Source organism: Canis lupus, chromosome 3 (genome assembly GCF_048164855.1).
Source record: "Canis lupus baileyi chromosome 3, mCanLup2.hap1, whole genome shotgun sequence".
Taxonomy (NCBI): Eukaryota; Metazoa; Chordata; class Mammalia; order Carnivora; family Canidae; genus Canis; species Canis lupus.
In genome coordinates this window covers 71630490-71646865 of record NC_132840.1, presented here as the reverse complement: position 1 = coordinate 71646865, position 16376 = coordinate 71630490, and positions in this window count along the sequence as shown.

Genomic DNA, 16376 nt, shown 5'->3' with positions numbered 1-16376 from the left:
AATCCCCCTTAGTCCTGAGTCTAATGTGAGGATTACATAACACACATGGAGACTCAGCATAGTGTATAATATAATGAGTGTTCAATATGTGGTTGCTAGAGGCTGTGGGTGAAGGGTAAGAAGTAAATTTAAACTTCTTGGCCCTCGGGATTTGTTTTGGGGAGTTTGCATTCCAAGTTGGGGAAAACAAAATTGACCACAGCAAAGCCAGGAAAGAGCGCTTTTTGAGTATTCCAATGTGCTGCTTGGGACATAGAAATGCAGCTGGGAACAAGTGCCATCTCAGTCCAATTGAATGGAGCAGCAATGGGACCAGGCCACATGCTGTGCCTTGAACTCGAGAAGGCACATTTTCCTGCTCATATGACTGGAGAAGATGAAGCCACTTGGCTTAAGGGTTAGAATCCCTGCCTGGTCCCTTACTGGTTGGTGACCTGGAGCAGGTGCTACATTCTCTGACTTGGAGACTGAGGTTAAGAGAAATATGCACATGGGCTCTTGGACCAGTGTCTGGCACACAGTGGGTCCTCTCTCCCTTCCTCTCTCCCTGAGTGGAGCTAGTATTGCAGACAAACAGTGATGCCATGGGAACATATGGGACATCCTTTCCTTAAACCTCTGCTTAAGAGGGTGCTGTGTCTGCTGCCCTGCACCCATCTTCCAGATGGAAGAAGCTTGTGGAATCTTCCCAAGTGCCTGGATTTGAAGCCCCAAGAGATTTTCTTTCTGCTCCACCCTACAAACCGTGGGCACGCCCGATATAATAGAAATTGCACTGAAATTAGAGCCAGTTGAATTAGACTTTGGGTGACTCACTGAATATCTCTGAGCCTCAGTCTTTTTATCTACAAAGAGAAAGGGTAGCCGTGACAACCAAGGTGGGCATCGTCTGTGAAGATTGATGGTGGACGTTAATCGCATTTGCCAGGGATCTGGAAGGGGTGGGCTTTCTTTACTTCCTCACCTCAAAACCCTTCTGCGTCTCTCCTTCATGCCCTAAAAGGGACCTTTTACTGCCTGGATGCAGCATATTCTTGTTCTGCCCAGCAGGCACATGCAGGCCTCAGCCCCTGCACGCACACACACACTCACACTCACGCACATGATGGCTAGCCTAGAGAGAACTAGCAGCAGGAGGGAATCCCCCCATCCTTTCTCCCTATGTCACTTTGTTCTGCCTGCACAGGCAACAAATTAAAACAAGAACCCCCCATCGCCCAGAGCTGCCTGGGCTTCTGCACGGCAGCTCTAATAATAGCCAAGCAGAAAGGCCCCCCTGTCCGTCAGGCCCGGGAGCGAAGAGGCAGCGCGTTTCATTGGCAGCCAGAGAAGTGGCTGGGAGCTTTTGCTGTGTTTATTTGCTGTGACTTTGGGGCGAATATATATTGTTTCTTGTCCTCTGTCTAAGTGCTTCATCAGAGATGGGGGGACAGGGGTGAAGGGGCAGTAGTGGAAAGAAAAGCAGAAAAGAAATTCAACTTCCCCAGGAAAACACACACACGGCGCGCTCAGTCAATGCAGGCAATGGCACACAGCAAAATTGAACTTTCCCTGCCTCACAGTGGTCTTTGAAAGCATTCAATTATCTGTCTGCACCTATAGAAAATGTTAGGGATTGCTTCCAGAAGCCTTTAAAAGGGTCTATACATAACAGAGGCGCACGTATACTCTCAGCGGCAGGCAGAAAAACAACAACAATCTATTCATTTACCTTTGAAAAAGCCAAAAAGGTATAAATTCTGCCCAGAAATCAATCTCCCTCTCTCTTTCTTTGTCTTTTGCCACATCCCTTCCCCAACCTCTCACCCCAGCTCATGTTTATTTATTTATTTTTTTCAGTGAGGGCCACAGAAACAGCCAAAGAAAGCAACCTCAGTGCAGAGCAAAGAAGCTGAGTTTATTTTGATGGAAATGCTCACTCTATACAGGCAAAGCAGAAGCTCCTCAAACTGGTTCCCTGCAGGCCTCCCATCCAAACTGAAGACCGGTAGTGGGGGCGCCACAGTGTGCAGAACACAGTGCTAAGTCCTTCAAAGGATGCTCACCTCCACTGGATTCTCAAAACAAATCTTGGAAGTAGAGGGTCCTCCTCCCACTTCACAGATGAGGACAAGGAGGCCCACAAGGAGCATGCAGTTATTCCAAAGCGGAACCAGGAGCTAGGGCAGGTCTCTGCCTCTCAGTCCCGTGGCTTCCCACGCGGGTCACCACATCCACTGTCACTGGGACAGATGCCACAGCAGGCTCTGGCAAAGTTGCCAACAGGTGCGACAGGAAGCAGGGTTAACAGATCACGTTTATTGTGGTCGATGACAATAATGACAATGAGAATGAGGACGATGAAGCTAAGGAGGGAATGTGGGCAATGTGCGTGGACTTAGGCAGGGAGCATCCCTGGTGCAAATCCCAGCACTGCCACTCACAGCTGTGTGACTCAGCCAACAGTCACTTCACCTCTCTGTGCCTCTGTTTCCTCATGTGCAAAATCAAGAGAGTAGGTTCCATCACTGGTTTTCAGGTGGGGCTCGGTGGAGGAAGTAGGACTCTAAGGAGCCAGCAATTGCTGGGGAAATGGGTGGGGCTCAGGAGTCTTGCTTCGACCAGAGAAGCCCTCACCTCTTGAAAAGCTCGTGTATGTATCATGGTTTTGTGTGGTAGTTCATCAGAGGAAAGGGTCTCCTGATAATGGGGTAAAATCTAAGGACTTTTCCTTAGAATATCCTGTGATGTGATGTGATGGTGTCATGACATCCAGAATCCAAGGAGCTCACTTCCTGTCTCAGGGTCTCAGCATCACAGAAGACAATGGCAGAATGACTTGTGCTGGATAAACAGTGGGCGCGGATGTCCACACCCCTCTTATCACCACCAAGGTGATAGATTGGGAGGACAGATCTGATAGAATGAATCTAAGACAGAGGTCTTCAAGGAGGGCAAAGGTCCAAGGCTTGGGTAGATTAGATGTGACCATCAAGAGCAAAGGCCAGATCCGTGAATGGGTGATTGGAATCACAGAACCAGAGGCAGCTGCCCAACAAGGAGCAAGCTGGGGTGGGACCATGGAGGTGTCAATCATGGCACTTGTCTCATGCTATGGGCAGGAGGAGCCCAATATGTTCAACTTAGGGACGCAGGGTCCTGATGGACAGATTACTCTCTGTCAAGATGTGATAATAGAGGCACTTCTCACCTATCCCCCACTGTCCCCACGTCCCTGTGGATAGAAACCCTGGACAGAGCAAAACATTCTCTGGGGCCTAAGTGTGTTTTGTAAGGTGTTAAATGAGCCAGTCGATTCCAAATCTCCTGGAGCAGATGCAGCTCATTGCATCTATATGATCAAGAGTCTAATTTCAAGTCACAAAAGCACAGGTTTATAGCATTTTGAAATCAAGAAACCTTACGGGTAGGTTAGCCCAACTTCACTACCACCTAAAATCAGGGCTGGATTTTGGGGTCAGCCTGCATTCGGAACACACAGGTCAAAGCAGATGGAATGGACAAGAGATGGATGGATTCCCAAGACTGGCCCTGTGCCTTGGGAATGACCAACTGGAAGTAATGCTCATAGTTTTGAGCTTGGCCTGCATTCTTTTTGCTCATACTAAATTTGGCGAGGTTGCTGGGCAGACTGATTATAACCCATTCTGTTCCCGTCTGCATGCCTCTAAGGGGCTTGATGAAGAAGAGCTTTTGTTTCCAAAAATTATGTCCAAAAGACAATGGGGTAAAATAAAAAAAAATACCATTTTTAAGTTTCCAGAGTTTTATATCTTGTGTGTCTAATGCATCAAGTCCCAAAGATGCCTATGAGTAAGTATCATTAGTCCCACTTTATAGAAGAGTAAACTGAGATACAGAACACCAAGTGACCCATTCAGGGTCATCAGTGAGTCCAGAGTACCCCCCTACCAGCCAGGAGGTCCCTGGACTCTGCTTCCCCTACATCAAAGCTCTCCTTCCGGTACCCCCATCTGTAGAGTTTCCTATTCTGACCTCCCGAAGTCTGGCTGACCCCTGAGGCCTCGGCTTCGCACTGAAGGATTGAGGGTAAACGAGAGAGTGACTTTCCATGGCGTGTGACTTGTCGTCCAATTTGAAGAGCATTTTCTTGGCCGGCGCTCTAATCCCAATGCTTGAGTAATGCCCTGAGACCACATCGATCGGGATCCGGGAAATTCCGACCCGACCGCAGCACATTGTAATGGCCTCTGCCTGGGTGACCTTCTCTCTGTCAGAAAATACATCTTTTCTGCAAGTCCCTAGCCTGCAAACATCGCCCGCAGCTGGCTTAGCCCAGACAAAGGGCTTTGAAATGGTCCAGATAATGCATCGAGGGGAAAACTGTTTTCCAAGTGTGTAATTCGTCCACTATTAACCTGCAGCTGCAGGAATGGCTCTCCCTTTGATTCCCTTCTGCAGCCAGGGCCACTCCTGTCGTGTAAAGCAACACATGATGCACAGCGGCAGACAGGGAGCAGAGGCTTGTCATATTTCCTGAATGCTAATGACCCCCTGGCTGCCCGACCGACACTCGACTGCCTGCCTGGCTGCACCGCAGGCCTGACCCGTCACGGAACTTGTTGCCTTCTACTTGGTTCTATCTACCAGAGAAGTTGTCCTGGCATTAGGCTCAGTGGCTGGAGCAGGGAGTTGACATCCCCGGCCATCTGGAGGTGTGTGTTCACCATGGGCCTTGACACAAACACATGGTCTTCTCCTTTGTACCTCGGAAAGATGACTCTGGGCTCCAGTCCTAGCCAATGGCACTGCGAAGCTGTGTGCCTTTGGAAAATGCACTCCCCATTTTGGGCTTCACTTTTGTTGTATTCAAGATGAAAGAATTGGACAAAGTAATTTGGCTCAGATTATCTGCTTTTTTTTTTTTTTTTCCTGGATGATTCCCTGTCTTGGGTTAAATGAGGGGTAGAATTAAAAAAAAAGGAGAGGAAGGAGCATGAAGAGGAGGAGGATGGTAAGGGCTGAGGGTGAATTATCAGTCCTAAGTACAAAAATGTGTGTGGATGGGGTAAGAAAAGAGAATACTGTTGCAACTATCCCCTTTCCTTTCCTTTCTTTTCATCATTATTCTGATCTTAGAAAGTTTCTGATCCTCCCATGAGTTAAGCTGAGCCTGGGGTTTGAAGAAGCAGGGCCGAAGGGAGAAGGTTCCAACTGGCGCTGGTGGTCACGGGTCACTGGATCGGGCTCAGCAGGTGGGAGTGGGACAGGGGAGCATGGAAGAGAATGAGGCAGGGGATGAAGAGCAGGCGTCAGAGCCAAAGCAAAGGTTTGGCACTACCGTATGGACACAACAGCAGGAGGAAGAGTCTGGGGAAGCAGCATCAGTGAGGTTTCCAGAAGCAATGGGAGACCAAGAATGAGGTCTTTTAGACAGTGCCTTCCAGATGGCTATGGGCAGGGAAGGAGCTCAATGTCAAGCCAATTCAATGACGGTGGTGTCAAAGGAGTGATTCACAACCACTGGCCCACGTGCAATATTACCCAGCGAAGGTCTGGCATCAGACCAAGGGTCTGTTTAATGTAACAATCCAAGAAATCATAAGTGAAAAGCAAAAAAAAAACGTTCTTCATTAATTTTTCCAAAATTAATTTTCCAAAATTAATGAGGGCCCAAAATGATAGATTAAAAACCAGAAAAGCAAAATTATATTTAGATCACAAGGGAATACGTTTCCCCCAAGCTTTGGGTTTCAGTCATTCTCAGGTGGCAGTGGGATGAATCACCTGTAGAGCTTCTGCGGAGCTTCAATATCTGGGCCTCGCTCCACACTGAATGAATCTTGGATGAGGCCCTTCCCAGGTATGGACCAGCAGTCTGCCTTGTTTTTTGCATGTGGGTGCAGAGGCCGCCACCCACTCGTAAAACAATAGCAATAACAATGACCAGACACGACGCCAACTGCTTGAAAAGTATGCACACTCCAGCCAGCTGTTTGTTCTAAGTGTTAAATATTTGTTGGATAAATATTTCAAGACTAGATGGTGAGCTCCACTAGATTCTGGAACCTCTTAGTGCAGAGACCTTGTCCGGGTCCTCTTTATGTCCCTAGCCTCTGGCATCTTGGTGTCCCCAGATGCTCAATGCCTATTAGCTGAATGTATAAGTAAAGGAATAAATGAACACATGAGTGTAGCTCAAGGCCTCCTTGTAGAGTGGTAGAGTAGAAAAGCCCAAGTTTGGGCATTAGAAACCCTTGTTTAAATCCTGATGCACGACTTTTAAGTGTGGAAACCTCATGCAAGTGACGACAGCCCTCCCAACCTCAGTTCTCACATCTGACAAAAATGGAGCCAACACCCTATGCTTTGTGGGGCTAAGTGAGTTCATCTGCACGAACAGGCAAATGTACCAATTCTCAACACAGCATTCGATTAATATGAATAGAATACAGTTTCATCCGGGACTCTGGCGTCGGATGTCGGTTCCCTTTCCCCGATGTTCATATACTCGTGGTGGCTTGAGACCCCGCAGCCAGGAGAGACAAAAAGGATCGGGGTCTCTAGCTGGGAAATAACCTCCCTCAAGGACTTCTGGTTCTTCAAATAAGACCAGAGCCCAAGCCATCCTTAATTGTGAGTGGCCTTCATAAAAATGGCTCATTTTCCTTTAAATTCATCATCACACCAAATTCCCTTGTCCCAGAAGCTGTACAGGAGTTTGGGTTGACATGACACACCAATGTTGCAAGACAACCTAATTTAAAGGAGCCCTGTGGCTTTTACATTTGGGGCTGACTGTTTCCCCGCATTTGAGCCAGCGCTCGGAGAACAGCTGGGAGATTAGGTACTAATGAAAAAGAAATGATTTGAAATATCCACACTACGCTCCCTGCAAATCAGAGCACTGTGACTTGGCAAGCTCCAGCCTCCCTCCCCACCCCTGCCACCCCCATTGAAATGTGTCTCCATACGGGGCTGTCTGCTGAGCTGCTCTGAGATGTTTACAGCTCTCTCACTCCTGGCTTCCGCGTATGCTTGTGTGATAAAGGTTTGGCTTTGTTGTATCAAGCGAAATCACAGAGCTGGATGTTTCCCTTGTCTGTCTAAGAAATACTGCAAATATTATATCAGGTCGCGCCTTTGCGTCCCATAATTTATCTCGCCTGTAGTGCTACCTTCTGGGGACTGTAGTGGATAGAGAAGGGGGGTAGCTGGTGGAGGCTATAGCACGTCGCCCCGTCCAGACTGTGCCCTCTAGGAAAGATGCACCTTGAAATCATTCTACGTGGAGGTGTCTGGCTTCTGGGGACTTCCTCCCGGGACCTGCTAGCCCTACTTGTCCAATCGGGGCGGGATCCCCTTGATCATCCAAAAAGGCTTCCCCTGGGGCCGAATCAGTTCTCCTCACTCTTCTTCTCTCCATTCAATCCCATATCCGTGTTCTTCATGACTGGCCTTTCCTCGAGACAATTGGAATTGGAAAACACTACTGTTCTCCCCTAAACCTCATATCTACTAGGGCTTATAAAGAAGCCACTTTTTTCCACTCTCCGAGGCAGATGTATGTGGCATGCGGGCAACTAAGAAAAATGTTGGTGCTCTTACCTTCATAGCCTACTGGGGCAGGGCTGGAGCTCAGGGGAAGGCTCTCTCTGTCTGATGAGGATTTGATTCTCCATGGGAGGTTGGAGCCAAGGCCAGAAGTATTCATTCAACAAACACTCAACAGTCCCGGAGCAGTGGGATACTGTGGATTGGTGTGGCCCTTGTGGCTCCCAGTCCTTCCATTCTCCCTGTCACCCTAGGGTCCGGACAGAAGACTGGAGAGCTCAGCACACAGACATGCGGGGTCTTTTTCAGAAGGCTGGGAGGGGTCCTGCTGCATTACTGCATATGCTTCTCTAACTCCCTGCCCGTGCACCTGGCATGTGCAGTGACAAATGAGGTGGTGTAAAGACGCAAACAAGTCTTATCTTCCTGGGGCACCCATTTTACTCAAAGATTTGGGGTTAAACATTTTTATGTTAAAACAAACAGATATAGATTCTGGAATGGAATGCAAAATTCACACGATTTCCTGAGATAAAACGGAGGACTTCAAAGAAGCGTTGTGTGTGTGGCAGGGCTGCTCGGGGCTGTGCCCCCAGGCCCCCCGGGGGGACACTCTCAGGCTCCTCTGCGGGAAGAGCTGTGGTGGGTGGAACCCCCTGAAATCCCACCTCTGAGGAGGCCAGCTCCCCAGCAGAGCAGGGCAGGGTGTGTCTCAGGCTCTGGAGCCCACCTGGCCCATTTCGAGGAGCCCTGGAGCCAGGGAACAGAAGAGAAGCCTGGCAGGCTGCCGCGGGACCGCTCTAGAGCTTGCTCAGTGAGGGAAGGCCTGAAAGAGCTGATTTCTCCCAGCCACGGGGACACGTCACCCTGGGGGCCTGCCACTTCCTTGGAAGAAGGGGGATGGATTACGGTTATCAGGAAGGCAGCAACTAACTCACTTTTATTGCAGGAGAACTTAGTCCCTGTGCTCCCAGGGGACAAACAGACTCTCACACAACCTACACCGACCGAGGCTCTGCGCACCTACCTGCTGTCCTCCGAGCCAGCCAGACGGAGGAGAGAGAGCAAATGTGATTAATGGGGCCACCCCAGGGGACCTGCAGGATGGCAAGCAAACCTGCGGGTACCACGGAGCCAATTTCAGTAACAGGTTTAAGGGAGCCCTGAGACGGAGAAAATGCAGCTGACTCAGCCACTCCAGCCTCCTGTAAGTCCAGAGGGAGCCTCAGGAGTGAGGGAGCTGCAGATTGCTGCAGAGGCCAGTGGGGTGGGGGTGAGGGAGAGGGAGGGGAGAGGGAGGGGCGGGGGCTTCCCTGCTCACACCCCAGCACCAGGGGGGCAGCAGGGCCCACCCTGGGGACCCGCAGGCATTACTAAGGGGTGAGGGATGGATGCTTATCCACGTACAGAGAGTTAATGTGGTTCTTGGTCTCGGCCAGTGTCAGATTAAAGTACCATATTGGATATTCCTAGAGGGCTTTATAGTTTTCAAAGCATTTTCATGATCATTATCTTATTTCATCTTCATGGGAACTTTGTGAAGTAGAGAACAGCAGCTTGGAGAGCTTACTGGGTTTTGGGGTTTTGGGTTTTTGTTGTTGTTGTCGTCTTGGGTGTGTGTGTGTTTGTCTCACGGCCATAGAGTTGGGGCTGGAAACCAGGACTTGACATTGAGGATAGTGCCCCTTTCATGTTGCCATCAGATGTGATGAATGTCTCAGGAGTCAGGGTTGTGGCATTGAAACAGGACATCCAGGAGAAGATCCAAGAGCAAAGGGGCTTTGAGGCCAGAGAGGCCAGGGCTTGGTTCTGTGTTCCCAAGTTCTGCTCACTCCCTGTGTGACCTTGGACAAATTCCTTAACCACTCTGAGCTTCATAAAATGAGGATGACATAAGCACATCATATGAATTAGCAAAACAGCTCATGTTATGTGCCAATATCCGGCAGGTGCTAAGTTCTTAATAAAAAGGAGAAATTATTACTTTCGCTTTTCTTTTTGAGAATAGAGAAAAAAAGAATTATTACCTTGGATAGAAATGGGAAAATCTCTCCAGCACTTGGTCCATCAGAGATTTTCAGAAGACTTTTAATATGAAGAAGGCAGCAGAAAAACTCTGAACTCCAGAATGAGTTGCTAGCAAAAGCTTATTTGAACGAGCATCTGTTTATTAAATATACATATATGTATATATAAAACAAAAACATGCTGAGGACATTTTTCAGCTTCTGCACCCGGGGCATACCCAGTCACCATAGCTGGATGACAGTGGGAGAAGGGAGAAGGTCAGAGAATTTTCTTCCCTGATGTCTCCTATGCAAAATAAGCAAGTGGACCCCAGAGGGCCGTGGGGAAGGCAGGACCAGCCAGAGGTGAGGGTCAGGCCTTAAGCCTGCCCCTGTCGGGTTGAGGCCTCTCTGGGTGCCCACCCAGGAAAGGTCGCATGGCCCACCTTCAGGATTGTGATGAGGAGGAAGGGAGGTCCTGTTGATGAGCACGTTTTCCTCGTTTCCCTTCCACCAGGAGGGCCCACATCTCAGGAGGTCCTTTTCAGACCTCTGAGAATTCCAGGGCTAGGGTACTCACACCAGGGCCACAAATGGACTCCTCCCTTCCCGAACAAGGACATAGGGGCCCAGAGAGGGCAAGGGACCTGCTGGGAGTCACCCAGCAATCACTCGTCTTTACCCAGGCGTCCGGCATCCACTTGGGCCTCCCAGGCCGTGGTCCCCAACTACTGAAAATTGCTCCAAGCCGCAGGCAGGGGAGCAGGGGAAGGTCGAGCCACATCTGCCGAGCGGGCTCTCCCGGGCTCAGGCTGCGCGCCAGCCGCGGGGAAAAGCGCGTCTTCTGAGGCTCCCTGAGTCCTTGAGCAGGACTCGGGCACAATGCAAACGGGAGAACAATAGGGAGTGTGCGAGGGAGCCCAGCCGGAGAGGGTATTGATCATGTTTAAAAAAAGAAACGCACACCGAGGAGCACAGACAAACCTGCCCGCGCCCGGCTGGCCCCGCTAATCGCTAATCGGCGCGGGCGAGCCGGGGCGGCGGCAGCTGGGAGCCCGAGCCCGAGCTGGGGGGAAGCAATTCGCTCAGCAAACACAACATCTAAGGGGGACCAAAGAGAAAACAGCCCTGGGCCCTAGTCTCCAGAGTTCATGCCGTCTGGGGAAGGGTGAGCGGTGGGGGCAGGAGCCCCCGGGAGGCGGGGATGATTCAAACTCACCCGCACTTTGGGCCAAGGGCCGAGGTGGCACCCAGGCCCAAGATGGGGGGGTCACGGTGCCAGGGGCCCAGCCGCCCTTCCCTCCCATGAGAGGGGATCTCATTGTCCTCACAGCATTGGCTCTGAGCCCTGCATCTCTAGAGGGGCTGTTTGTGTCCAGGCGCTAGGTGTCCCCTCTGTTCGTGCTGGGGGGCACTGGGGCGGCAGCTCGGGCAGTGTGAGCCTGCAGCTGACCTTGGCCGGAGGGCCTCCTGAGGGTCTGCTGGGCGCAGAGGGCAGGCGGGCTGGAGTGTGGATTCCGCCGTAGATGATGATGTCCGGGGGCCCTCAGTTTGACTGAGCGTAACTGGGGCTGGCCTGGCCTGCAGCCCTCTGGCCATGAGGGCTTCAAGCAGCCCGTGGACAACGTTGTCCGGAGGAAAAGAGCCATGCGTTCTGTGGAGGAAGGGGAGGTAGTAGGGTTGAGGGACTAGTGGGTGGATGGAGCTCCTCCAGTGAGGTCATTCAAGTGATTTGGGTCCAAAGTTACCAAATAGGGCATGGACAGAAGGGGGGATCTTTAGGGATCCTTTAAAGATCCTTAAGGATCTTTAAGGATGTCTTTAAGGATGACAAGTGGGAGGAACGGAAGGAAGGAAGGAAGGAAGGAAGGAAGGAAGGAAGGAAGGAAGGAAAGAAGAAAGGAAGGAAGGGAGGAGAGAAAGGAGGGAAGAAAGGAGGGAGGGACGGGAGGGAAGAAGGGGAGGAAGGAGAGAGGAAAGGGAGGGGAGGAGGGTGGGGAGGAGGGAGAAGAGGACAGAGGGAAGGGAGGAGGGAAGGAGTGAAGTAGGGACGGGGGAGGACCTCGGTCCCCAGCATGCCTCCCCAATCCCTGAGCCATGATGCTGGAAACAAGGGAGAAGAGGAGGGAGAGGAGGAGGGAGAGTGAGAAAGGAGGATGGATGGAGGAGGGTGGGAGAGGGAGAAGAGGAGGAGGGGAGGGAAGGGAGGAGGGCGAGGAGAACAGAGGGAAGGGAAGAGGAAGAAGGAAGAAATGAAAGGCCTTTCTGCATTGTATGCCTCGGGGATCCCCAGGTACCTCTGTGAGATCAGTATTATGACTCCCTTTCTAAAGATAAGGAAATGGGGCACAAACAGGTGACATGGGGCAGGGAGATTGGACATTGCTGAGCACAGAGGCCCAAGGACTCCGCTGGGCTCTGCAGGCGGGTGAGGAAAGTGGTGACATATGCACCCCTACCACTACTAACGGAGAGTGGGAGTAGTACGCCCCCTGCTCTGTCCATGTCTCCTGGTCCCTGCCTCTCAGGGACAAGAAGCCTTGGGATGGGAAGGAAGCTGAGCTGCTGGGGTCGATCACCCGTTTCAGAGCCCCACCAGGCAGCAATGGGACAGAGTAGAAAGAACATGGGGACTGAATTCAGGAATTCAGGAGACCGTGCTGGGGTCCCGGCTGCCCCCCTTTCTAACTGGGTGATATTGAATGAACCACCTTGTCCCTGCAGACCCCAGCATATTCAGTGAAATGGGGGTGGTAACAGTTCCCTTGGAAGTCTGTGAAAATCACGTGTGACATTACGTGTACCCCCCAGAACTCATTCTTAAGTTGCAAGGTGCAATAGTTTTTACGAAGTATCATTTCAGCACAAGAGACTCCTGGAGCATTCTGAATGTTCTTCTCTCCTTCTAAAATTACAAAATGGATGGACCTTTAAGGGTGTCATTTCCAGCATCACGGCACAGGGATCGGGGAGGCATGCTGGGGACCGAGGTCCTCCCCCAGTCCCTAAATCGCATTGCCTGGTCTTCCCCTCCCCTCCCTCCTCCAGAGCGCAGGGTGCATTCGGAGCACGGGCAGGGCAGGGGGTTGAGTTGTGTGAATGAGGATGTCCCTTTGGGGAACCTCTTCCTGTGAGTATGGACTTGATCATGTTCGGATCTGTGTGTTTGTAAATGTACATGGGAACGTGCTTACATTCATTTCCATCCATTTTTTTTGCTTTTATGTCTCAGTCAATCGTTTTTGGCAATGCCTTTGCAACACCATGAACTGCAGACAGGAAATAAGACCCATCCATTTGTGCTGGTACAAGCTAAAGATTTTCTATAAAGTGACCACATTTCCAGGCTGGGGGAATGGATTTCACTGCAGGAAAAAAAAATATTGTGAGGTGGGAGCAGTGCAGCAAAGGAAAATATTGGCCACTTTAATGATTTACAGAAACATAAAAAACCTCCGTGCCTGCTGAGATTTCATATTTCCCCTCCTGCCAGGAAGGGGGCTGGGGTAGGGGGTCTGATCTGAGCTGTTGCATGAGGAAGCCGGAGACCGCAAAGCCCCTTCCCGAATATTCTGTAAGCTCCAGCTGGGCTGTCTGACCCCAGGAGCCAGGACTGAGGTTGGGAGAAGGATGGAAAAAGGAACAAGGAATGAAGGTGAGCACACTCTTTAGGGATGACTATTTGTTCTATGCACAGAGCCTAGAATTACTGTCCCCGGGGAAGAGATGCTTAAGAAAGGCAGCTCCTTCATTTTATACCTGGGGAAACAGCCAGAGATCTGAAGTGACTTTCCCAACATCAGCGCTCTAGTCATACACAAACTGGAACTATACCTGAGACGCTCCGGCTGCCAGCCCTAAATTCTTTCAACTATACCCACTATTAATATTAGCATTATTGTTAGCGTAATTACCGTCACGAAAAGACCACGGAGGGCTTCCCGTCTGCCAGAAGCTGCACTAACAACTTTACTAACAACATCACGTGTAATTTTCATTCCAACTCTAAAAACTCCAGGTTATGATTCCCACTTTAGAGGGGGAAGTAGGGGCCCAGAGAGACCAAAAAGCTCCCACAGCTCATATGTACGTATGTAACACGGCCAAGGTTTGAACCAACACCAGGATCTGTGCCCAGGTCCCCTTCCCCCTCCCCCCCCCCGTATTTCTCAAGAGCAGGGGACTCCAGAAACAGAGAGTTGACAAATGGCACCCCTCGGAGAAGCCACCCGACCTCCACAGCAAACCCCAACAAAAATACCTGGCTTGAACAATTGAGAGGACGGGGTCTTTAAAGCAAAGCCCACGATGGTTAAACCTAGACGGTAAACAAATGGGAAGCAGCCCCTTTCCTGTACAGTTGCAGTAATTCGAATGGCTTGCAGCAGTGAATAGTGGGAATTGAACTATTAATAAAGGAAACGGCAGAATGATTTACAATCAGACATTAATATGGAGATTTTCATAAACACAATAATTCACACCCAAGCAGAGTCATAAATGTAAAGTTGCATTAACTATTCTAGTTGGCATGGAATGTCACACACAGTGTGAAATTGAACATGCCATTGTACTGTAATAATGGACTAATGGAAAAATTTTCGGGGTGGGGGAGGAGGAGGCGAAGGGTGCGGCAGTGGGCGACCAGATGCTTTATATTTCCAGCTTACTTAGTCCTAGTAGGGACCTAGCTCTGCCCTAGCCTTACACCTTAAAAAACTAACCAAACACCCCCCCACACACACACATACACACACAAAATTTTGTATGTTGAAATGATTTTAGATTTACAGAAAAGCTACAAAGAGAGTTAAGTATATAGAGAGGTGATCCTTCACCTAGCTCCCCCTATTTTAACATCTTATATCACTGAGGTAGATTTGTCAAAACTAAGAAAACTAAGAAGGTACATTGGTACTGTTAACTAACCTCTGGACTTTATTTAGATTACCCCTGTTTTTTCAGTAATGCCCAGGATCCTGTCCACGATCCACATGACATCGAATCATCAGGCCTCCTTGGTAGCTGGTCTGTGACACTTTTTCGGTCTTTCCTTGCTTTCCATGGCCTTGACCGTTTTGAAGATACTGGTCAGGTATTTTGTAGAATGTCTCTCAATTTGAGTTTGTCTGATGTTTCCTTCAATTCTAGGCTGGGGTGATGGGTTTTGGGAGAGACCACCACAGAGCTGAATTGCCCTTGTCAACACATCACACGAGGGCGCATTATATCCATGTGACTTATCACTGATGTAGTTGACCTTGGCCATTTGGGTAAGGTGGGTGGTATTCGCCAGGTTTCTCCACTCTAGAGTCACTATTTTTTTCCCCCATTCTGCATTCTATTCTTTGGAAGCCCTGTCACTAAGTCCAGCCATACTGAGGGACCAGGAGGATTAAACTGCACCTTCCAGAGGGGGGACGTTTAGACATATATTATTTGCTTTAGACGTTTAAAAAAATAATTTTAGATTGAATGCTTCACATTTATTATACAATTCCTGGCCTTCTTGTGCACAGTATTTTGAACATAATTTGGGTTTTTCTTGATTGTTTCCTGTCCTAAACATACTCTAATCCCCACAGATTCTGTGCCTTTACCTTCCCCTACCTCTGCAGGATTTGGCATGGTTGGCCGCTCGTCATCATGGGAAAATATTTCTCCTGGTGACCTGCCATCATTCTCTTCTGCTTTTCCTTCCCACATAGGATAGGCTGGCTCCTCACTACCACATTCCTATGGAGACCTTCAGGAGAGGGAATGGAAAACGAGTGACTATTTTTAAGGGATTGGCCCACATCACTCTGCTCATATCCCATTGGTCAAAACTTAATCAAGTGGCGGCACCTGTTGCAAGGGAGACTGGGAGATGAATTCTCTAGCTGGCTAGCCATCGTACTGCATAGAGGAAGATGATCATTGGGATAATTAGCAATCTCTGAAACTGAAAGCCACCATTTGGTCTATTTCCCGACTCCCATCATTCCTGTCCCAATATTTGTTAGCCCTCCTTCAGTAACCACGATCAGAAACTTGGATATCTGATATTTCCCCTTCTTTACCTCAACACATTCCCTCAAGTTTAATATCTTTTCTTCATTCTTACTAATGGTACACAAGTGAGGACCTTCATTACCTCTCACCTGAACTCTTGTAATCATTTCATAGATGATTGTCATGATTTCAGCCCCGTGTTCCTCCAAACCATCTCTCATATAGCTGCTTATTAATCTCAATCAACACAGCTCAACTCTTCAGCCCTATTCATGAATCCTCTCAGTGGCTCCCAGCTGCCAACTCAGTCAAGACCAAATTCCTTAGTCTAACATTGAAAATCTTCCATGATCTTTCCCAGGCTCTCTGACCCACCTTCACGCCCTTCACTTTGTTTTGTGTCATTTGCATTCCCTTTTACATGGCAAATCCTGTCACAGTCCCCACTCCCCATTGCTGTCCTGCTAACAGGATAATAGCTAACTGTACTGATGGTTTGCTTTGAGTCAAGCACAGTTAAATACATTATTTCATTAAATACGACAACCATAAGATAAAGGATAATTACAACTATTTTACAAAGGAGGATCAGAGGCTCAGTGGAACAAAGTAACTTGCTCCTAATTCTAGGACTAGAACATGATGTGAGCCCAGGCTTGTGTGACCTCCAGAGCCTGTGTTATTGTTCCGAGGCTACACCATTCTCCATCCCAGTGACTGTTCAGGATGCTCCTTCCACCGGAGAAGCCCTTTCCTCTTATGAACTCAAAGCAAAATATATTTTTTTAAGATTTTATTTATTTGTTCGTGAGAGACACAGAGAGAAGCAGAGACACAGGAAGAGGAAGAAGCAGGCTTCCT